Source organism: Stegodyphus dumicola, chromosome 8, assembly GCF_044657685.1.
Source record: "Stegodyphus dumicola isolate Sdum_Otavi_A_Nest chromosome 8, ASM4465768v1".
NCBI lineage: Eukaryota > Metazoa > Arthropoda > Arachnida > Araneae > Eresidae > Stegodyphus > Stegodyphus dumicola.
Genome location: NC_140775.1, coordinates 71204964 through 71229402, shown reverse-complemented (window position 1 = coordinate 71229402; position 24439 = coordinate 71204964). Strand labels below are relative to the sequence as shown.

General features: G+C 33.4%; 1 protein-coding gene across 2 annotated transcripts in view; it reads left to right on the top strand.

Moving 5' to 3' along the window:
• Positions 1 to 24439, top strand: part of LOC118192109 (transcriptional repressor p66-beta-like) — a 132236-nt gene that overhangs the window by 28097 nt on the left and 79700 nt on the right. Inside the window, exon 1 of one of the 2 annotated variants that reach the window (XM_035363957.2) lies at positions 9085 to 9152. The exons of the other annotated variant lie outside the window; for it this stretch is intronic. The gene's annotated coding sequence lies outside the window, so the exon portion shown is untranslated. Of the gene's footprint in view, positions 1 to 9084; positions 9153 to 24439 lie in introns of those variants that run through there. 2 annotated transcript variants of the gene reach the window in all.

Below are 24439 nucleotides of genomic sequence, written 5' to 3'. Positions count from 1 at the left end.
ATCATAGTGCAATTATTGGCTTTATTAAAAACCTTCACGCCGTCTTTTGTTTCTTTCGAATCTCTTCAGCGGTGGCTTGATCACGCTCTACTGGCTTTTCCAATTTTCCTTCCACGACTACTAAAGCATTTTCGTGATAACTTAATACGAACTTAATTCAGTATTTCCAAATAGGCCAGTCACTTTTTCCTCATAATGCCTTAACTGATATCTTTCCAGTTTCCATTTTTGGAACTAACTTGCCAACTTACGTAAGGCTTAAGAACTGCCGTGTTAGGGTTAGGAACTGCTGCTAACTTTTATCTCCACTTTGTTTCTAAATTTTTTTTTCTGCACAATTAGAGCATGCTGGTGCTCATAACTGAAAAAGTGATTCTAGAAGCAAAAAAGGAAAAACTAATAGGAGAGCAAAAGTTGTAAGTTTAAACTGGAAATGAAAAATCAAAGTTTAACTACATCTTTACAACAAAAGCATCGCTAAGCACGATCTCCTGATGATAACAACTCTCTCTGTTGACAGAACTTAGCAACCAGAATTACTGAAATAATATGGTTTTAAAACTAGATATTTCTGAATGGATTCCTTGGAGCATTTATATAATTTAGATATTAAGATATTAATTTGATCCTTTATAAAATACCGGAGCATTCTATCTGCCTAGGCAGATAGCCTTTGTGTGCTTTGCTAAACTCTCTTTAACCATACCTGACCTTTAAAATACCTAAATCCAATGAAATTAATTTTTTCACCAGTTAAAAACTGGAAATCATAAGCAAGCTTGTGTAATTTTTAATATCTTCCTTTTAGTTATGAGATTAAAATATTAATCATTTCTTTCATTTCTGCTATGAAAATATATTTTTCTTAGAAATTAGTTCTTTTAAAGCTTCATTTTGGATAGCCTGATTTATTAATCTTTTTTTTTTTTAAAAAAACTTGTCTGTATGTTATCTTGATATGCATCTTTAAAACTAAATTTTCACATTTCTCCATAATTTTTTATCTTATTTCCCTTAAAGAAAAAAATAATCATTCTGTTATGTTTGTTTGTTTGATTCAGTATGGTTAACATGTGCGGACTATTTGCCTAAGGAAAGGAATGCCCTTCGTAGAAGATTTTTCTAAAGAAAGTACTCTGTTAATTATGTTTCACGAAGGGAAAAAACACCCATGTAGCCAATCCATTCACCAGCATTCAATATCAGGTTAACCCAACTTCAAAACCAGGAAAATGGACTAGCATATAATTGGTTATCATGGTTTTGCCTATGTGTATTATGAATAAGAGCCAGATTCTCTAAAAAAATTCTCCACAGAATCCCTTCATTTCAGCAGATAGCCCTTGTATGCTTTGCCACATAGCCCTTGTATGCTTTGCCACATTAAAATAACCTCACCTCACCGCATATTAAATATGCAGCTTTTACGTATATTTAAATTTTCATTTTCAATGTTTTATCTAAGTTTTCTTTATCTTGCAGTATTAAGTTCCACAAAAACATATGGAAAACTTTAAATTGATTTGCTTAAATAATGTACGTAGCGTATTCGGAAACTAAGTACCGTTTCATTCTAGTGCTGTGGTAGGCGTTCCGCGCATTCGCACTAGTCTTTCTTGTTCACTGACTTTCAATTGTCGCCATTTTGGTTGCTCTATGTTGTGTTTTCAGTTTGCTGTGCACATTCAAAATGTTTAAGACAATTAGTTCTCCCGCTGACTGTGAGATTCGTGCCGTGTTTAAATTTTTGAACGCGAGGAATGTTAAACCGGCCGAAAATTATCGTCAAGTGACAGAAGTTTACGGCGAATACGCGATAAGTGATGGAATGGTGAGAAAGTGGGTAAGAATGTTTAATGCAGGTCGAACAAATGTCCACGCCGAGGCTCAGAGTGGTCGGCCTTCTGTTGTCACCGATGATTTGGTAAGGAAAGTTGATGAAGCAATTCATAAGAACAGAGGAATTCATAAGAACATTTCAGAGGCATTTCCAGAAATTTCACGTACTGTTTTGTTCGAAATTGTGTCTGACCGCTTGAATTATTGCAAACTGTGTTCCCGATGGGTTCCAAAAATGCTCACTCATGTTCACAAAACAAAGCGACTTGGTAGTGCCCTGACGTTTCTCATGCGGTACAGTGATGAGGGAGAAAACTTTTTAAACCAAATTGTGACAGGAATCTTGGGTGTGTCATTTCACACCAAAATCGAAACAACAATCGATGGAGTGGAGACACACTCATTCTCCGAAAAAACAAAAGTTCAAAGTGACAGTGTCATCACAAAAAATCATGTGCACTGTCTTCTGGGATGGGAAAAGCATTTTGCTTACTGAATTTCTTCCCAGAGGTGAAACCATTAATGCGGCACAATATTGTGAGACTTTAACAAAGCTAAGGCGTGCCATTCAAAACAAATGAAGAGGAATGCTCAGTAAAGGAATTGTGTTGCTCCATGACAATGCTCGGCCTCATACTGCTGTTGTCAGTCAATCGCTAATTCGACAGTTTCATTGGGAGCAGTTCAATCACCCACCGCACAGCCCAGACTTGGCGCCGTCCGACTATCACTTGTTCCTGCACATGAAGCGCGAGCTTGGTGTCAAGTGATTTGGATCTGACGATGACACGAAAAATGCTGTGGAGTCGTGGTTATCGAAACTGGCGGGAAGTTTCTTTGACGATGGTATACAAAAACTGGTCACCCGCTATGACAAGTGTTTGATCATTGGCGGAAACTATGTTGAAAAATAGTTTAAGACATGTATTTTCATGTAAAAATAAAATTGCATTCGAAAAAATTGTTTTACTTTTTTTTTTTTTTTTTTTTTTTTTTTCAAAATGGTACTTAGTTTCCGAATACGCCTCGTATTTGGTTTGAAATGGGTATAATGAGTTAAAAATTAAATAAGAGTAATCATAATTCTTTTTTTTCCATTTTAAATATTAAATCGTTAATAATTAATCAGATTTTGATTTGATTTAGTTAGATTTAAGAAATCACATCACCTTACACGAATACTCAATATAAATAAAAATAAAAGGGCACAAATACTCAGTGCCCTTTTACTGATTTAAATTAATTTTAACCCTTTGATCAGTGCGGCATTTTAGATCTGTCCTGAAGACCTGTATTTAAACAGCGTTTATTAGGTAGGTAAATTTGTATAATTACTAATTTTAGTCTCTATTTTCATTAACTTAACATTCATTAAGATGATATTTACATTATTAGAAAGTAAGAAAGCAAAATGTCTTAAATTATAAGTCAATATATGCCAGTTGACAAAAAATCTGATTACCATATGAAGTAGGTCAATAGGACTTAGAGGGTTAAAATGTTGTTTTCCGTAACACTGTTTCAGAATTAAAAAATAAGTATTATAATTTACATCTCAAGTATATTTCTAAAATTTTGCACATAATTTGGCACTCCATCTATTTGCATTTGCCTCACTTGCCGCACCTTTGTTTCCCCTCTTGCACTGAGATAAATTTGTGTGTATGTGTAAACCAAGCAAAATGAATTTTGACTCTCCTGTGTAAATTGTGTGTGAACTTTATCTGAAAAGATTTACAATTCAGAGTAAAATTAATGAATTTTAATCTCACTGAGTCTAATTTGACTAGGGGGAGGAATAAACTCTACATCACCCTGTGTTACTTTTCAGTATATTTCAAAATAATAATTAGCATGTAAATGTTTTTAATTCTATAAAAATGCTTATTGTCCAGTATTTATTATATTGATTGCATACTGGACCCAATGAAATTACACTAATTGGACTGATTAAAATCATTATATATTTTTTCTTTTGTAGAATAATAATTTTAAGCTGGTGGCCGCACAATTAGCTAATTCATTAAACTGAGCCGTGAAATTATTTTAACAGGATTCATTAAAATCATTAGATATTTTTTTCCTTTTTTATTATAATTATTTAAATGGCTGGCTGACCAAGTGGCTAGTTATCAAAAAGAAAAACAAACATATAATGAATTTTATTGTAATTTCACGGGTTCAGCTAGTAATGAATAATTATAGAAGCTTTTTAAACTGCTTAGTTTGTTAATCAATAACATGTAGATTAAATTTGAATTAATAGCTTATGCTTTGCAAAATGACACAAGTCAGTGTGTGATAGATAACAATATTTTATTTTATGCAATAGCAACACTTTTTTTAAATTATATCTGTGAGTTTTATTATTATTATTATTATTATTAAACACTTCACCCAGTGGTTAATACGTAGGCCATCCAGGAAGTAGATTACGTTTCCGTCTGTGTCCGCTAGGGGCGGGGCTAGCGCGGCCATCTTGGGGTCAGAGCGTTGCGCAGCTCAGTCTGCATCTAGCCGTGCTAGTGAGAGGTTCGTGCTGTGCTTCGTTCAGATACTGTGACGGTTTGAAATGTCTGCGTTAATTGAAAATCCCGCGAGCTGCGAGGTGCGCTCAGTAATAAGGTTTCTGACTGCAAAAAACTGTAAACCGATAGAAATCTATCGGCAGCTTCGTGAAGTGTATGGGGACAACATTATCACTGAAGGTGGAGTGCGTCAGTGGGTCATAAGATTTCAAAATGGCCGAACCAATGTTCACGACGAAGATCGAAGTGGGAGACCCAGCATAGTGACCGCCGAACTTCTCGAAAAAGTCGATGCTAAAGTCCGTGAAAATCGAAATTTCACAATAACGGGACTTTCTTTGAGTTTTCCACAAATTTCGCGAAGTTTGTTGCACGAAATCATCAGCGAAAAGCTTGGTTACCACAAGTTTTGTGCAAGATGGATTCCAAAAATCTTGACAGAGGACCACAAAAATCAGCGAATGGCTGCAGCGTTGAACTTTTTGGACGCTTACCATAAGGATGGTGACTCTTTACTCGATCGCATCGTTACTGGTGACGAAACATGGGTGAAACATGTGAACTGTGAAACGAAATTGCAATCAATGCAGTGGGGGCACACAAGTTCTCCCCAAAAACCCAAGAAATGCATGCAAACAATGTCGGCAAGGAAGATGATGGCGACTGTTTTTTGGGACAGAAAAGGTGTAATTTTGGTGGACTTCCTGGAAAGAGGCACTACAATAAACTCTCAAAGGTATTGCCAAACTCTCCAAAAACTCAGAAGAGCAATTCAAAACAAGCGCAGAGGAATGTTGAGCTCTAAGATCTTGTTGATTCACGACAACGCCCGGCCCCACACGGCAAATATCACTCGTAAAGTTCTTGAATCTTTTAAGTGGGAGTTGTTTCCTCATCCGCCGTACAGTCCCGACCTGGCACCGAGCGACTTCCACCTATTTCCAGCAATGAAGAAGTGGCTGGCTATGCAGCGTTTTGATGACGACGCACAGCTGCAAGAAGAGGTAACGAAGTGGTTGAAGGCGCAGGCGGCCGAATTTTTCGACGAAGGAATTTCCAAGCTCGTACATCGCTACGATAAATGCCTTAATTTGTATGGTGACTATGTAGAAAAGTAGTATTTGAGTGTGGCTTTCATCTGTATATAATAAAATTTGTTTCCTATACTTTGTTTATTTTTTTATTCCAAAACGTAATCTACTTTCTGGATAGCCCTCGTACATTTGTTTTTATTGTTGAGTTTTATTTGAAACATCGTTTTTATTTTTTTTTTCAAAGGACAGAGGGATGCAGTTATAATTTGAAGATGCTTTTAAAAAGGTGTTAAGATTCTGAAAAATAATGATCATTTTTATTCATTTTAAAGAAATTTATACTGATTTTAGTTTCCTGTAATTAGAAAAAGTGCATATTCTTTCTTGAGTTAAGTAAAATCGAACATTTTATTCAATCAAAATCTATTATATCTATTGCAAATGTTCATTGTAAAATTAAACATTTCAATGAAATTTATAGATTTTTTTTTTTTTTTTCTGGTAGAAGAAAATCTCTGTTTTTCTTGTTTATGAAATATTTATTTATTTTTAAATTTTTCTTCAGCACTTTTCAGAATATGGAAATTATCCTGTAAGCAATTGAATAGCTTTTCAGTATCCATTAAGTAATAAAAATTTTCTTAAAAACCTGCAAAATTTTATTTATTTTAATAATTTCAAATTCTTACAACTGGAGGTATTTGATAAAGCATGTCTGATGAATTTCAATAGATAGTGAGTGTGGTTTTTCCTTTAAATGATTTCATTAAATTCAATAGCAAAATTTATATATTTGTTTATAAATGGGTGGGGGACTTTCTCATACATGAGGAACTTCCTCTTTCAGCTTCTGGTCTTATTGTTGCCAGGTTAAAGTGACCACACGTTCCGATTTTGGTGGGACAGTCCCAGGTCCCACCGATTTTTAAAAATGTCCCGCTTTTTAGAAAACATCTGCATTTCTTATTTTAAATGTACTGTAAAAATATATTACCTATTATTTATTAATTATTATAGTGAATATAAAGAAATAAAAAAACATATAAAATGCATGCAGAGTAAACTAAATTAGGCGATGTAGCGAGTTAGATTTACTCGGTGTTGTTCGATCATTGTTGTTATGTCTCGTCAAGGAACCTGTATTGTTAATGAAGAAACATTAGCTGAAGGGCTATTTTACCATAAACCGCAATCAAAGTTTCAGATCAATTGATTGTACGTTGCAAATGATCAAAACATTGTACGACAAAAAATTTGCATGTGCAAGGACAAAACCCGAAGGAATTATTTGTAATGTTTTTTAACCATATTCGTTTTCGCAACTGCAGAAAGAATTAGATAAATGCACATTTATACCCATATATTATGATGCTTCCAACCACAAAGACTTAAAATTATTTCCCGCAATTGTTAGACTTTTTGATCCAGAAACAGAAATTAAAAATTATTTTTCACAATTATTAGACTTTTTGATCCAGAAACAGAAATTAAAATTAGAATAATAGATTTTGTTTCATTGTCGGGTGAAATTTCACAAAGAATTTTTGATTCAATAAGTACTATTTTAAAAAAGAATAATTTGAACAATAAAATTATTACCTATTCTAAGGATAACACTAACGTAAATTTTGGTGGAAAAGCTAGAAGAAGCATCAATAACGATTTTATGAAACTTAACGAACGTTTGAACCAAAAAAATATTCAAGTAGGTTGTGCAGTGCACATATTACACAATACTATTCAAACAGCATCTGATTTGCTTCCAGTGGATGTTGAAAATATTATTGCAAAAATTTATTCATATTTTTATATATATGCTGTGCATATTGAAAGTTTGAAGAATTTTGTGAAAGCGCAGAAATCGAATATTAAAGAATTATTGGTTACAGCAAAACACGATGGCCCAGCTGTAGAAAATATTTTTTAAATACATGAACCATTAAAATCATACTTTTTATCACAAGATAAATGTCCAAGAATACCTCAGCTCTTTTTTGAAAATGACACATCACAAATTTAGCTTCAGTTCATCCAAACCAAGCTACATTATTTCACAATGCTGTGAAAATTATTGAAGGGGACAAAATTTTAATTATGCAAGTGTCAAATGAAATCAATAATTTAAAAACAAAATTGCAAGAAAGAATTGATAACGATTACATTCCTTTAGTTATTTGAAAGGGCATCCCTAGGTTGGAAGAACAAGGTGCTATTAAGAGGATATTAAAAACTTTCATTGGGAAGGAGATTTTATGGGAATATGTGGAAAAATCTTTTTAATATATTAGTAACCATTTTCCGAAAAATAATATTTGCAAAAATGATTTTTTTGATGAGGTGTTTTGAAAATTGTAGAACACACGCTCTCCCTTCCAGGAAATGAAGCAACAGAACGCGTTTTTCTAGTATCAATAAAATATGGACAATCGGAAAAATACAGTTGAACATTAAAACTAAAAAATCTATATTAAGCCTAAAATCTAATTTGACCAATTCATGCGAGAAATTTCATGACATTTTAATAAATGATCCGAATCTATTGCAAAGTATTCACTCGGATAAAAATATGACCGTGAAAGAAAATCATAATTTTTTTAAATAAAATATTAAATTAATTAAAAAACGTGTAATATTCAAATTATTGTTTTTTTACAAATATTTTTATACGAGTAGTTACCAATAGTTAATAATAAATATATTTTTGTATATTTATAGACAAGTATATGAATGTATATAATAAAATATATTTTTTTGAATTATTGGTCTGCTTTCATAACTAAATTATAATTCTCATTTCATTCCATTTGTCCCGTTTTGTCTGAATGAAAATGTGGTCACTTTATGTCAGGTCCACCAGCAACCCAGCGATAGAATCACTGAACACTGGTAGTATCGACCTGGGTTCGATTCATGGTGAACGGGCTTGCAGCATAGGCGTTTTTGTGGTTTTCTGCATGTGTAACGGGTATACGAGCCAGTTTCCCATAGATAGACCTCCATGAAGGCATCCCATCCCTTAGGCAGACAGCCCTAGTGTACTTTGCCATAATCAATTAAACCAAGCCAAATCAAACTTTATTATTGCCAAAAAAAGGTTCCATAAATTAATTGTTTTTTACGGAGTGGTCATTTGTTGCCAGTTCAAAAATGAATCAGAAAGGTGTAAAACTTAAAATACAAAGGAACGTGCTACTTTTCATTTCTTGAGAATAGAAATGTTTGGAAAGAAGTACTCTTTTTATCAGGATGTTTTTGTTCCTGTAATAAAAACTTGCAAAACCTGTTCCTGAGCAATAAAAAAAGTTTTGTTTAAAGGGCAAAAGCCAATAGCCAAAATTGCTTTTGGCTTTAAAAATAGGTATTTTTATGAGTTTTTATGGTGACGTTGTTATAAATCGTTAGGAGACCTCATTACTGCTTCTAAAAATCGGATCGTCTTTTTGTCAGCGAATCTATTTATAGACCGAGGGGTTATGCTATCTCTCCCCCGTCGTAGGAAAGCAAAGATTCCATGATTAAAGGAAACTGTTTTTTCTTGTTTTGAAAGGATATTGCAGAATGCTGTGAACATCCGTTCAAGTGAATTTCTCATCCGTCCCGATTTTTTTTTCACTGCTGTCTTTCTTTCTTTCTTTCTTTCTTTTTTTTTTTTTTTAGGAGACGTAAAAAAGTGGCCGCGTTTATCTCATTTCCGATTCGTTTGTCCAGACATATTTGTTAAAATAGTGCCTTCCACTGGTGGTAATCAAAGGTATGCTATTTTTTTTAATATGGATATCAGTAAAAATTAAATTGTAATTTTTTGGTGCTACTTTGGTAGACGGTTGCACGGATTTTTGGCGATTTATGTTGGCGCGATTTTTACAATCGTCAGCCATCTTGAAAAACGCTGTTCTTACGCATAGTAAAGTATTCGAAACTTAAAAAAAATAAATATCGTTAAAAGTAATGGATTAATTTTTTGTTGAAAATGTCGGTGCTACTTTGGTAGACGGTTGCACGGATTTTTGGCGGTTTACGTTGGCGCGATTTTTAAAAAACGTCAGCCATCTTGAAAAACGCTGTTTTTACGCATAGTAAAGTATTCGAAACTTAAAAATAAATAAATAAATAAATATCGTTAAAAGTAATGGATTAATTTTTTGTTGAAAATGTCGTTTTTTAAGATGGCAGGCAAGTGTAAATAAATACATTTACTATGAGTATAAAATACTAAAGTAAGGTTATTATTACTTTCATATAGCAAAGAAGAGAATAAAAACACTGCTATAAAAACATTGGGCCAACGTTTAATTAGATTAAAATATTACTGAAATTGAATATCGAATTAAAAACCATCATACCAACATTTAAAAGAATTAGAATATTATTAAATTCAAATACTTTAAAATACGTTATATAGAATACAATTAACATTAAAACATATGGACAATAATTATCTCAGCAATTTCTGAAAATAGTGTATTAATTTTTTTAACAAAAATTGAAGTATACAATTATAAAATAAAAGAAAAATATGTACTTACATTTTTTTGAGTGTTTAACCTATTCTTTACTGATAAGTACCACAATAAAAAATCAGAATCATAATTTCGATAACATCTTTGAAGATATCTTTGAAGGAATTCGAAGATATAAATTAAATTTTAAAACGGCGGGGAAATGCACGAATTGTCAGTAACCAATCAGGGAGCTGATTACAGCTCGTTAATGCACAAATATTCTATAACCAATCAGAGAGCTTATTACATCACGGCTAGAATTAAAATTATTTAAAAATTCATACATAATAAAATCATTTTTTAAAAAAATGCAAAATTAAATTGTATTTTAATATTTAAGAGCCATAAATAATGTTTAAAAACATTAGATTAAATTTATACATATTAAAACGAATTACTTTTAAAGTAAGGTAACGTCATTGATTACATCATCCACAACATAAAATTTCATAAAATGTGATAAACAATAAAATTTTTATTTCAAATAAAAATGCAAAATTAAATTGATTTTTAATATTTAAAATCCATAAATAATATTTTAAACACGGAATTTATGCACAATAAAACGCATTATTTTTTAAATAAAATGACAACAAAGTATCTGTTACCATAAATAACTATTCCAGCAATGGGTTTACCATAAGTTGTATTGCTCGCCAAAGGAAAATCGCCAAAAATCCGTGCAACCGTCTACCAAAGTAGCACCAAAATGTCGTTTTTTAAGATGGCAGGCAAGTGTAAATAAATACATTTACTATGAGTATAAAATACTAAAGTAAGGCTATTATTACTTTCATATAGCAAAAAAGAGAATAAAAACACCGCTATAAAAACATTGTGCCAACGTTTAATTAGATTAAAATATTAGTGAAATTGAATATCGAATTAAAAACCATCCTACCAACATTTAAAAGAATTAGAATATTATTAAATTAAATACTTTAAAATATGTTATATAAAATATAATTAACATTAAAACATATGTGACAATAATTATTTACAGCAATTTTTTAAAATAGTGTATTAAATTCTTAACAAAAATTGAAGTATACAATTATAAAATAAAAGAAAAATATGTACTTACATTTTTTTGAGTAATTTAACCTCTAGTTTATTGATAAGTACCACAAAAAAAGTCGAAATCATAATTGAATTGGCTCTTTTAACCATCTTCATCTGTTATCCACATATCTCGCACTTCATTGAAGAAGCAATTAGCTAGGTTTCCTTAAAAAATTTAAAATAAATTTCCTCTGACACTATTAACAATTTATAAATAAATCTTTGATGAGGAAAGACAGGTTGGCCAAAATAAGGTCTCGAAGGGCAATTTTTTTATTCCAATACCTATAATTCTTGATAATTACCAATAACAACATTCATCTTCGAAACAGAGATATCCATTCCATTTGAAATCTGAGGAATTCGAAGAGATGAATAATAAAATTTTAAAATGGCGCGGTAATGCACAAATATTCCGTAACCAATCAGGGAGCTGATTGCATCACGCATAGAATTAAAATTATTTAAATAATCATTCATAATAAAATCATTTTTAAAACAAATGCAAAATTAAATTGTATTTTAATATTTAACAGCGATAAATAATGTTTAAAACATTAGATTAAATTTATAGATATTAATAAAACCAATTACTTTTTAAGTAAGGTGACGTCATTACGTCATCAACAACATAAAATTATATAAAATATTATAAACAACAAAATTTTTATTTCAAATAAAAATGTAAAATTAAATTGATTTTTAATATTTAGAAGCCATAAATAATATTTAAAACACGGAAGTTATACATAATAAAACGCATTATTTTTTAAATAAAATGACAACAAAATATCGGTTACCATAAATAACTTATCCAGCAATGGGTTTACCATAAGTTGTATTACTCGCCAAAAGAAAAATCGCCAAAATCCGTGCAACCGTCTACCAAAGTAGCACCATTTTTTTTTAGAAATTTAACTGAATTTAATGTGAATTTGGCAACATACGAGGGGTACTGCCTCGTATATATGTGTGTATATATTTTATTGTTTTATCGTTTGTATTGGTAATCTGAATGCGATTTCTGGCAGTTTTGTGATAAATCTCTAAAGCATGACTTTACTATGTAATTATTGTAGAAATAACAGTATTAACTTAAATATATGATCTACGGACTTAAAATGCCTCTTAAAAATAGTACTCATTTAGTATGCGTATCTTTACATTTAAAAAGTATTTTAAGGTAATCATCAATCCTTCGCATTTACATTAAAAAAAGGCTGATGTAGACACTACATGACTTGCTTGTACGGCCTATTAAATTATGCATTTTTTGCTATACTTCATTTAAACTTGTTTCCCTGAATTATTCTAACTTAATTAACCGAATCCTCAAGGCAAATTAAAAATGAAATATCTGGTCAGTTTTTGGCGTACGGTAGTCAGTCTTCTTATAATTTTATTTTTTCATAGCGGGTGTAAAACTTTCTCATGTATATGAACTGAAAAACCGCTTTAAAAGTTAGATTTCGTTATTTGTCCGAATTATTTTTTTTTAAATTTGACATATTTACGTCATTTAAAACACTTCCATAATTGGGAGCCTGGTTAGGGGATATTTATGCATATATATATAATATATATATATACCGGGTGGCCAGAATTAAACTGACAGTGCTCACAGTGTTCTGTAGCGCGATCTATTTGCGAGAATGACGCCACATTTTGTAGGAAGATTAAACAAGACGGGGGACGAAGGATTCCGCGAAAAAAACAAATTAGTTCCATAAGTCACCGCTAGGGGAATATTTGGCGCTATGTAATAGAAAATAGAGTGTTTACAAATGCAAATCAATACGGAAATTACCTTTTATTTTGCATTCAAATGAGGTTCAATGTGGCTGCCGTTGTTGTGGAGCACATATTGCATTCTGTGCACAGTATGCACAACAGCAGAAAGTAACATGTCTGCAGGAATCTCCCGTACAGTCCGTGATATGTTATCCTTCAACATAGCCAAATCCTGGACCACTCCTTGATAGACCTTGGAATTAAGGTAACCCCATAGCCAGAAGTCGCATGGGGTAAGATCAGGCGACCGAGGTGGCCATGCAGTTGGAAAGTAGCGGCTAATGACTCTTTCTGTTGTGAATTTCTGTATTACAGCAAAGTGTGGAGGGGCTCCATCTTGCATGAAAATGATTCCCCCAAGCATTGTCTTTGCTGAAGTGCCGGAATGACAAAGGTGTTCAACATGTGGCGATATTTCTCTCCGGTAACAGAACAGGTTTCCGGTCCTGTCGGGGTAATGTTCTCGTAGAAGAATGGACCTAAATTCCGCTGTGAACCTACAACAAACAGTTATCTTTGGTGAATGTAAGGGAATTGCTGTGACTGCATGTGGTGGTTTGTCATCCCAAATTCGGCAGTTCTGGGTATTCACAGTTCCATTTAGGTAAAAGTGGGCCTCGTCTCCCCATAAGATTTTCCACGGCCAAGCATCATCCACCTCCATTCTGGCAAGAAAGGTGAGAGCAAAAGTCAATCGCTTATCATGGTCGGGGTACAGTAACTCCTGTACACGGCTGATCTTGTACGGATAGAAATTGATAATGTTTCGTAAAATTTTCCATAACGTACTGTAAGGCATATACATATTCCGAGCTACTCCACGAGCGCTAGAGGTGGCAGCAATATTGTCTGGTCCTCTGTCGACAATCGCCGTGGCAACTGTTTCAATTGTATCCTGTGGTACAGGTTTTCGCCCTCTGCCTGACTTAACCTTCAGAGAACCTGTTTTCTCAAACGTCGCAACCATTGCGTTTAGCCCATTAACTGACACAGGACCGTTACCTTTACGCATTTTTTTGTGCTTTCTAATAGCACGGAGAGCGGCTGACGCGTTGCACTGGCTGAGGTAAAAGAAGTTGACCAGTAACGCACGCTCGGCTAAAGAAGGAGACATTGCACATAAACTTTCAATACGATTGATTCGAAAGGTAACACATTGCCTTTTAAAACCCAAGCAGCTGGCACTGTGCGAATGGATGTAATGTGAAATTTGAATAAAGAACTTCTTCTGCTCAGCGTACGTGATATTGCAGATAACGAGACTTTATCGGTGTTTATGTAGATTTTGCGCTTTTTTAAAAGTGTTGCCATATTGCACTTGAACTAAATCAGAAAATGTGCATAATAAAAGGTAATTTTATTCCGTATTAATTTGCATTTTTTTAACACTCTATTTTCTATTACACAGCGCCAAATATTCCCCTAGCGGTGACTTTTGGAACTAATTTGTTTTTTCGCGGAATCCTTCGTCCCCCGTCTTGTTTAATCTTCCTACAAAATGTGGCGTCATTCTCGCAAATAGATTGCGCTACAGAACACTGTGAGCACTGTCAGTTTAATTATGGCCACCCGGTATATATAATTGCCTGATACTTGCATATATATATATATATATGTACACGCGAGTATTAGGCAATTTATTACTAATTATTACTTTGTTTACTTATATGTATACACTTTTATTATCGTAGATTGCAGTAAAAAAAAGATAGATCACAACTAGAATGTTATAGTAGTCCCATATACGAAATTTCAGTGGTCTACGGCTAATCGTTTTTGAGTTAACGTATGTATCTCGCATTGCATGCGTATGTAAGTACAGACGTCACGAAAAAATCTTTTTTGAACCAATATTGGAATAAAGAGGCCTTTATTTTGTCCATACATACAAATGTCACGAGAAAAAAAAAAAAAAAAAATAGTGAAAAGGATTTGGAAACGGTTAAAAGGAATATTTTCGTTGAAATCTGATAACCGTAATTTTTCGCTATTACAATACTTCTTTTACTTCGTACAAGAGAGTAAAAAGCATATTAAATGCTTCAGAGTACATCTTTAATAAGATATTTTTATATATTATTTTTCATTTCATTCATAGTCATTACCGCTTTTTATTGTTTAAAGTATGGCAATAGACAGACAATATGCAAATTTTATGAATTTAATGAATTCAATTTATAAACCGCTTACGCTGTTTTCGTACTCCGTTCTTAAAATGATTCTTTTGTGATTTCAAGCATGAAGGATTAATCTTTTGCCTCCCAGCCGTTATAGTGGCTAGTGACCCTGTCTGCCGTAGCGAGGGTCCTGGGTTCGAATTCCGCAGAAGGCATGGTTGTAGTCGTCCGTCCCTTCGTAGGAGGCAACTGTGACCACCTATTAGATGCTTCCATAATGAAATGGCTACCACTTCCGGCCCCAGTAGTGGCGCTAGTTTAATGGCTATTAAATAAGGCGCCGGGTTATTTAAAAAGAGGGGGGGAGATTAATCTTTTAGGAGCATATTCACTCAGTAAGCGTTTAAAACGACAATAAAAATTCAGGCTGAGGACAAGAAAGTTCCTTTGCAATTTGTTTTGTTCTATTTTCTTTTTACATATTGGATATTTGAGATGGTGGAGAAAAAACAACCAGTTGCCTATTAGGATATTCATTAGCAGTTATATCTGTTATATCTGTAGTAGAATGTCTAGTGTTCGCCGAGAAAAAATAAAGTAAAAAAAAAAACAAAAAATAGTAGAAGAGGGTGCACTATGGGCCAAATAATTATTACCATAGATAACAATATTATTTGAGGCGGGTTCGAATTGCAATATATATAAAATAGATTATGTTTAAAAGGTTCTGATTAGATTATTCAGTTTGTGGCAAAGCACGCTATCTTCTGCCTAAGAGAAAATATGCCTTCTTGCTGACCTTTTAAGGAAGATTTGCTCGTATTCACGAAAAATTATGAAAACTTCCATGTAGCTGGCCCGTTCTCTGCGATGTGATTCTGTGTCAAATTCCCAGTGAGCACTGGTTTTACCGCTTAACCGTTTGGTTTTGGGATGGTTTAGTTTATTATGGCAAAGCACACTAGGCCATCTGCCTAAGAGGAGAAATGCCTTCGTGGAGGACTTCCTAAGAGAAACTGTCTTATATATACGTTACACATGGGGAAAACCACGAAAACGCCCATGTATTCATCCCTTTCGCCGGCACAAAGAACGTCTATGTAAGGAAGGAAGGAAGGGTTCCATGAACGTAATGTAAACCAGTTTGATATTACACTGTAGAAAGCGGAGGGAAAAATTCGCCAAGGGATTTGGCGGCAAGAATTTCCCTCTGCGCGGTGTGTGTGATTATGGCAAAGCCTCGAGGGCTATCTGTCTAAGGTGAGGGCTGCCTTCGTGGAGGACTTTCTAAGGAAAACTGGCTCGTATACACGTTACACATGGGGAAAACCACGAAAACGCCCAAGCATCCAGCCCGTTCGCGGGATTCTAACCTCGAACCGAACTACCAGTGTTCAGCGACTTTACCGCTCGGCCGCTGGTGGGCCCCTCTGCGCGATATGTACTAAGATATGTACAAGAAATTGAGGAATACGTTCTTTGACGTTTCGCGATAATTTAAACTCTGATTTTCATATTTTTTTTAACTCAACTGATCCATTAATTAATTTACTTGCGCAGAAAAAATTTTTTTTCTTTAAAGTTTAAAAAAAATTAACTTTTGATAAACGTGACCTTTGAACTTTGACCCTGGCTTCGAGCTTTGGGGACAGATATTTCGCGCGTGTGCGGCTGCTTCCTTCTACGTTGGGATGGAGCCACTGTTACGGAGAAGTTTTCCTTCTTAACAATGCAAATTCTTAGCCTTGGATTCGAACCCAGGTCGGAACTACCAGTGTTCAGCGATTTTACCGCTTGGCCACTGATGGGCCCCGACCGTTTATGGGCTGATCTCAAATTTCTAAGACTGCATATTTGATTTCACGGCGAATGGTTATTAAGAAGAAAAGTTACTCTTCAGATGCAATAAATATGTCATTCCTACAACTGCCTTCTTAAAGTATAATGGGATAGTTTAAGCTCGGATGTATTGTACATGAATTATCAAAGTAAAGAAAAAAACGTGTATTAGTACATTTTTTTATAGCCACCACGGATTTCAACTTGAAAAGATTATTTTGATTTTTCGGTTACTGGAATATTCATAAGTATTGAAAATAGCTTCTTTGAAGTAAAAACGTAATTTTTTATTTTAGAAAGGAGTCATCTTCCCAGTTTTTAAAATAAATCTGTGTTTAGGAAATCAAAGGAAATGTATATTTTAATCGGGACAGAGTCGTAGCTAGGGTTTTCAGCGCCCAGGGACAACTGAAGATTTCGCGCCCCCTACTGCTTGCCAAGGATGGAAAACATTTAATTTTAAAATGTCATAACATTAGTTTGGCGCCCCTTGGATTCTGCGCCCGGGGACAGATGCTCCCCCTCTAGCTACGCCCCTGAATCGAGATGCCGCGATAGTTTTGTATCTTCGAGTTTAAGGACACCTGGTAACCAGCTGAAAAGATTGTTGCTGACGAATTACCGAAAAACAGGCTAATTTCATGAAGACATTATTAATCGTAATACTTAGGTATTTTGACACAAAATCGGACCTTCTCTGAAATGACATACCAATTTGTTTCTATATTTTTATTCTGCGACTCAAATTATGCCAAGTTTTGTAAAAATCGCACGAGTAATTTAAAAAAAATTAGCTCTCAGAATTTTAGCTCCTGAATGTTAATTGAATTTGGTATAGATTTATTCATGTCTCGTTTTCTATTGAACTTACGTGATTCCTCCTTTCACAGTTCGAAATTTAGTTTCAATTAAAGTAAAATTCGTAGAATTTTTTTTTTTTTTTTTTAATTTGTATTGTAATTTCTATAAACTTTTCGAAAAAAACTTTGAATTACAACCTATAAAATTTTTACCATCGTTTTAAAGTAAATGTATTTCTAGGCGTACCTACAAAAAATTACAGTTTTTTGTTCAAAATTTCTCAGTATATACATGAATTTAAATATTAGCGCCTTTTGAAATTTGGTATCTTCGTTTTTAAGCAATAATAACGCCAAATGTGATTTACAGATCTATAAAAATAACAATTATGATTTAAAAATGTTATATAAAGAAAATTATTTAAAAAAATGAACAATATAACCCCCCTCCTCTTTTTTTTTTTTTTTTTTTTTTTTCCTGCTCTTAAAAGTCGTTAATCCGGACTCGTCGGGACTTCGGCGATTCTGGATTATGGATTTTTCCGGATTATAGATCATCAGTTTAAATCTGGTAAGATGGCATGCAGAAATTACAAAATTAAAAATATAAAACCGTAATTTATGAAATAAAGAACACTTATGATCTAAAGGGTATCAAAATTTACAAAAAGAAAAAGCTTAATATTTATTTGTTTACTTTATTAAACATATCTTTCAATGTAAGTAGTTTAAGTTGCTTCCTTTCATGTGATAATACTTTATCTTTAATTCTATTAAACAGACATAATTTCGTGTTTAGTTACAAAGTTCCGCTGTTCAAGTCCTATAATTGCTGTGTCGAGAATACCGACTAATTTGTCAATCTAAATTGTTTCGTTTTCAATAACCTCTGTGTCACTTTCTTCACTATCAAAAGCGAATTATAATGACGGGGAACTTGATTTAAATCATATCAAAGACGGAGGTACATCGAGATGAAATACTACATTTAGTAAGGAATAATAAGCCAAATAAAATTAAAACATCTGCCCTGAAGATAAGGATAGTTATGAAAACTTCCATGTAGCTGGCCCCTGACAGATCAACTTCCAACTTATTGCGCGCCCCACAGCTCTGCCCCCCCCGCCACAGAGCAGCGTGAAATTGATAAACAGATTTCGAAACAAACTTTCGCTTTGTAGATCCTTTACATATTTGTAAATATATATCGGAAATTCTATTTGACATAATCGAAAGTTCAAGCTTACTTTTATAAAATTGCTCTAACAGTCTGCAAAAAATAATAAGCCGGAGGCAATTCGAAGATTAAGAACAACGCAATCTGCAACATTAACTGAATTAGATAATTTTAGCTTAGCTTATACCGTCCGTTATACATTAAACGTGCATGCGCACATGCATATTCGCATCTGTAAAGGTCTTACGCGCTCGCGTAAACGCCTATGCGCATGCGTCAACGTGACGCATGTGCAGAAAGTTTGTAGCTTTGAGGTCCGGATTATGGGTGTCCGAATTAACGACTTTTGACTGTACATTGAAGTAAATTACCATAAATTAAGAATTTCATCAAGCGAATTATTCTCAGCACTGACTGAAAAAAGTGCTCCAAGATAAATTTTTTAATTTCTCGGTAAGTTTCTGATCAGATTTTGCAAAATTTGATTTTTAGCCATAATTTGATTTGTAGAATCGAAATATGGAGAAAAATCGGTATGTCATTTGAGAAAAAGTCAAAATACCTATGTTACAACAATACTCTATGTAAATCTAATTTGTATCCTAAGTCATGCTATCGAGATATGAAACGCAAGTTAAATTTTGTCAATCGGCCTAGTAGAACAGGAGCTATAGAACTGTTCCTTTTGTGTGTTTGTGCAGAGTGTACAGCATGTTGTTTATAACAACGCTCATTCAAAACAATAAAAAAGTTTATTTTCTGTTTTCTTTTAAAAAAGGTATATTCTTTTAATCTGTCAAATATGCAAAGCATTCGCTATGTGCACAGAAATGTGAAAATTGCATAGAGTCGTAAAGTAACTGAATATGAATTCAGTTTATTGACGTCTAATTACGTGACCAGGTGGTCTACGTATTCCAGTGTTGCTACTTTGTTTTTCTTGTACAGCTTATCCATTTTTTTTTGGGGGGGGGAATGTTTTATTTAACATTTTGAGATTATTGAATTTGAAATATAATTTCTGAAATGTCCCCTTTTCATCGGCAGAACCTCATTCCTTTCCGATGTAGGACATTTTTTCATTTTCATTTTTTAGACGTATTAAGACGTTAAGCTTAATACAGTAGGCGCCGCTTAATGTGATTGCGGTTAATGTTAACTTTCAGATATTGTTATCGAATTCTCGAAGCTCCGGCCGTTTTCATACGAAAATATTGGAAATATATCCCTTATTGTGATCAATAATATGGTTAATGTTATCAAAGAAGGTTTTTTTTTTTTTTTAATTTTATTTTATTTATTAATTTTTTTTTTATTGAAATAATGCCGTCAAATAGAATCGTTGAATAAGTTCGAAATATAGTATAGAATTTCTCAAATGACAGAGACATGTCACTAAGTAAGGAATTAGGTCGCCAAAAATCTTGATTTTGATTTCAAGCAATAGTTAATGCTTGCAAACGCGTCTCAGAGAAGATAAATAAAGAACTCTTTTAAACATGCCAGCTTTTTAATAAATGAGATAAAGATGAATAACTAAACACGTCTCCCACTACTAGGAGTTGTGAGGGATTTAACTATTGGGTGGATATTGATTAAAAAACCTCATGTTGCATCATCAATGACAGACTGCCTATCAATATTTGAAACAGATTTCTAGAAACATTATGAATATGAACAGTTCATTAATGAACTTTTGCGTAATGATTACGGATAATCAACTATTAATGACGTCTTCCTCCTAATTAAAATACTGTGAAAATAAGTATTTATATGTTTTTTGTTAAAGTCCATTGAAGGATATTTTTGTCATCATTTAGTGTTATCAAAATAGTTGCGGGCAAAAATGTAAAGCGACATCCATTGTAATTTTAAGGCCTAAGATTCACTCCATCGAAAACTTTAACATTGTCTGCTGAAATAATACAATCAGTGTCACCCATCCTTTTGAAACGGCCAGTGGCGGAACCAGAGAATAGGTAAGTATTACTTATGGAATTTTGGTTTTTTATTATTTATTCTTGATCTTTCTCTCTCCTTTTTTGAGTTCATTGTTTTGTAATTTTACTACCTGTAACTCCCAAGGCAAGAGATCAGTGATTCATTCATAAGTCTTGAGAACTTCATCACACTATTCCTTATGCTATTTTGTAACTCACAGTTTTTGAGTAAGAGCTTTAAATATAATCATAGCTGCAGCTGCATGTGTTTCGTTTACGTAAATTATAATTGAATCGATTGCATGTTAAAAGCTGCTTGGGTATGTGATTTCATTAAATTTTATGTTTTTATGACACGATTTTTTTGCGTGCTGGTTTCTTCACATGAACATAGGGGTCATCAAATAGCAAAGAATGTGAAGATGTAACGTACTCACATTTATTGCAAAGTAACTGACCGATGATCTCTTTTAGAAATCTATATATAACATTACATCCTGCAATATTATTACGGAATAAGATAAAAGAACTAAATTGTCTTTATAAGCTGTGTAAGTATGTGAGCAATGTTCAATTTATAATGCAATAATTAGAAACATGCGAATTACGATTTACACCGTTAGTCTATTATCGTGTTATAAACAGCGTTAATTGCAATTTATAGGTTGTAAAATAGCTTTTTATATTCCAAGATATCCGTTAAAGACTTAGGCCAATGGCCGGGTCCTTTATTTAATAGCCAGTAGCCTTGCGCCACTACAAGGACTACGTGGTGGGCATTTCATTATAGAAGCACCTATTAGGTGGTCACCGTTGCCTCCTGTGAAGGGACGAACAGTTACAACCATGGCTTCTCCGGAATTCGAACCCGGACCCATCGCTACGCCTGTTAGTGTCACTAACTGCTATGCCGGCTGGGCGGCGTAATTTAGTCCGGGATTCAGTCCCCGGTGAACGGGCTGGCAGCATGGGCGTTTTCATGGTTTTCCGTATTTGTTATGTGTATACTAACTAGCCAATTGCCCTTAGAAAGTCTTCCATGAAGACATGGTTAAAAACATGATATTTTTTCAAGGTTATTTAGATTCTTCGGTTTTTTGTTTTTTGTTTTTTTTTTTTTTAGTTACCCTAATTACATTTTCCATCATGTTGTATCTACGAATTTAGCGGTTTTTAATGATAGTGTCAGTTTACAGGAATTTATTCATTTACAAACTTAGTTTGGACCGACAGTCATTGCCTGGTTTAAAATCTGCCAGTCCTGCTTTTGCATCCGAGTTTTTTTTTTTTTTTTTAAGCCCAAGGACGTTAGCGCAGACCTGCTATTAATATCGTTTTCGCATTTTCCGTTGAAAATTTTAAATGTCAGTTCACTTTTCAAATTGTTGCCACTAAATATTATCGCCCTGTGTTATATTTATATATTTATTTAAAGAAATTAAATAATGAAGAATCTGCATAAATATATAGCTGTTTCTCGCATTGTGATAAACAACGGTATCTAGAGCCATCAAATTTTGAATTACGTAATCTTCCACCGAATATGGGCATCTAGAAGCTCTAATTTTGAATTTGAAATTTGTTTTATTATCGATTTCAAATTTTGTAACACTTCAACGAATTTTTGATTAACAAACTCAACGATTTCAAAGCGAGCAATGGCAAAACTGTGCGGGAGGGATTCTCTCAACGTGCGAAACTCTGTATCGGAAATTTTAAGGATGTGCTCGTTTTAAAATTAGTTTGTGATATTGCTGTTGAATTTAATTTTATGCTTTAAGTGCAAAGAACATTTAATAAATAAAGGTAACACACAAAAGGTTAAAAAAAAAAGTCTTTTTGGGCGTAATGTAAAATCCGAAAGCTTTCAGTTTTTTTTTTTTTTTTTTTTTTTTTAAGTCCAAAGGGATTTGAATCCCGAAGGACTATTAGTTTCGTTTTGGCATTTTGCGTCGGACGGATAAATGTCGGTTCACTTTTCAAACTGTTGCCATAAAATGTTAGAGTCCTGCATTATATTTGAAGAAATTAAATAATGAAAATCTGCATAAATGTATGTATATTTCTCACATTGTCATAAAATAACGGTACATAGAGTCATCGAATTTTGAATAACGTAATCCTCCAACGAATATGAGCATGTGGAAGACCAAATTTGAAATTTGTTTTATGATCGATTTCCTATTTTTTAAAACTTTGACGAATTTTTGATTAACAAACTCAAGGATTTCAAAGCGAGCAATGGCAACGTTGTGCAGAAAAAAACATTTTTATCTCCAGTGCGTGAGTCTCTGTATCGGAAATTCTAAAGATATGCTCGTTTTAAAACTATTTTGCGATATTGCTGTTGCACTGGATCTTATGGTTTAAGTGCGAGGAACATGATATTTAATAAAGAAAGGTAATACACAAAATGTTAAAAAACGCCCCTTTGGACGTAATTTAAAATCTGAAACTTTTTTTTTTTTTTTTAATCCCAAAGGGCGTTAGCCCAGAAAGGCTATTAATTTCGTTTTGGCATATTGCGTTGATTCGTTTTCCAAGCTGTTGCCACCAAATATTAGAGCCCTGCATTATATTTAAACAAATTGAATAATGAAGAATCTGCATAAATGTATCTCGCATTGTGATAAAACAACGGTACCTAGAGCCATCAAATTTTGAATAATGTAACCTTCCTTCGAATATGGGCATCTGAAAGACCTAATTTGGAATTTGTTTATTATCTATTTCATGTTTTGTCAGGCATTAAAGAATTTTTGATTCACAAACTCAACGATTTCAAAGCGATGAATGGCAACACTGTACTGGGAGGATTATCTCCAGCGCGCAAGACTGTGTATCGGAAATTCTAAAGATGTGCTCATTTAAAAATTATTTTGCGATATTGCTGTTGAATTGAATTTTATGCTTTAAATGGGAAGAACATGATATTTAATAAATAAAGGTAACACACAAAGCTTTTTTAAAAAAAGTTTGTTTAATCTTTTAGCGTTAACGTGTGTAAAATCTGAAATCTTTCAGAATTTTTTTTAAGGTTTAAGTTTTATCAGCGTCAAATCTTAAGTGGGATATCTGAAATCGGCAATTCTTCAGCGCCAAGTTACTTGTCTTGATGCTGTACAGCAGGAGTTCCCAACCCTAAGCCCGCGGGCACCTTGGCGCCCACCGATTATTTAAATTGTGCCCGCCACTGTGCTATCACAATAAAAATGTTTTAGTTTTCAATAAAATTCTGTATGAAAGTTTTGTCATTTTTAATGAGATAGAAATTGCGTCCAACACAGATACCAGCACAAAGCGAAATGCGACCGATCTCTTTATTTATTTATTTATTTATTTTATGTGCATTTATTATTAACCAATTCCAACTGTAAATTCACCTTTGAAAAGTAAATGGTTCTCACCTTCCAACGGGATATTTTAGAATGTGCTCTTAGAGACAAAAAGGTTGGAGATCCCTGCCCTACGGGTTTGCATGATGAAACCTAATCATGGTTTGTTTGCTGCGAGGACTATTTCAGCTGTAATTCTTACAATGTTTTGGTCGTGCTAACTTTTTTTCGCTTCCTATTTGTCTTTTCAGTTTTAATAGTTTCCTCTTGAATTAACAGTAGGCTTAGCTAGTATACTTACTGCGTTTTAAACATGCTATTACTGCACTTCGATAATTGTTTCCCGCATTTGTATATTGTTAAGACCTTTTCTTTTTGTAGCAAAATATTCCCTATAAAATCAGTGAGTGTGCTCTATAATTTACATCTCCTCTACTCTGAAACCGGCATTCTTTTCGAGAGTTTTTTTTTTTTT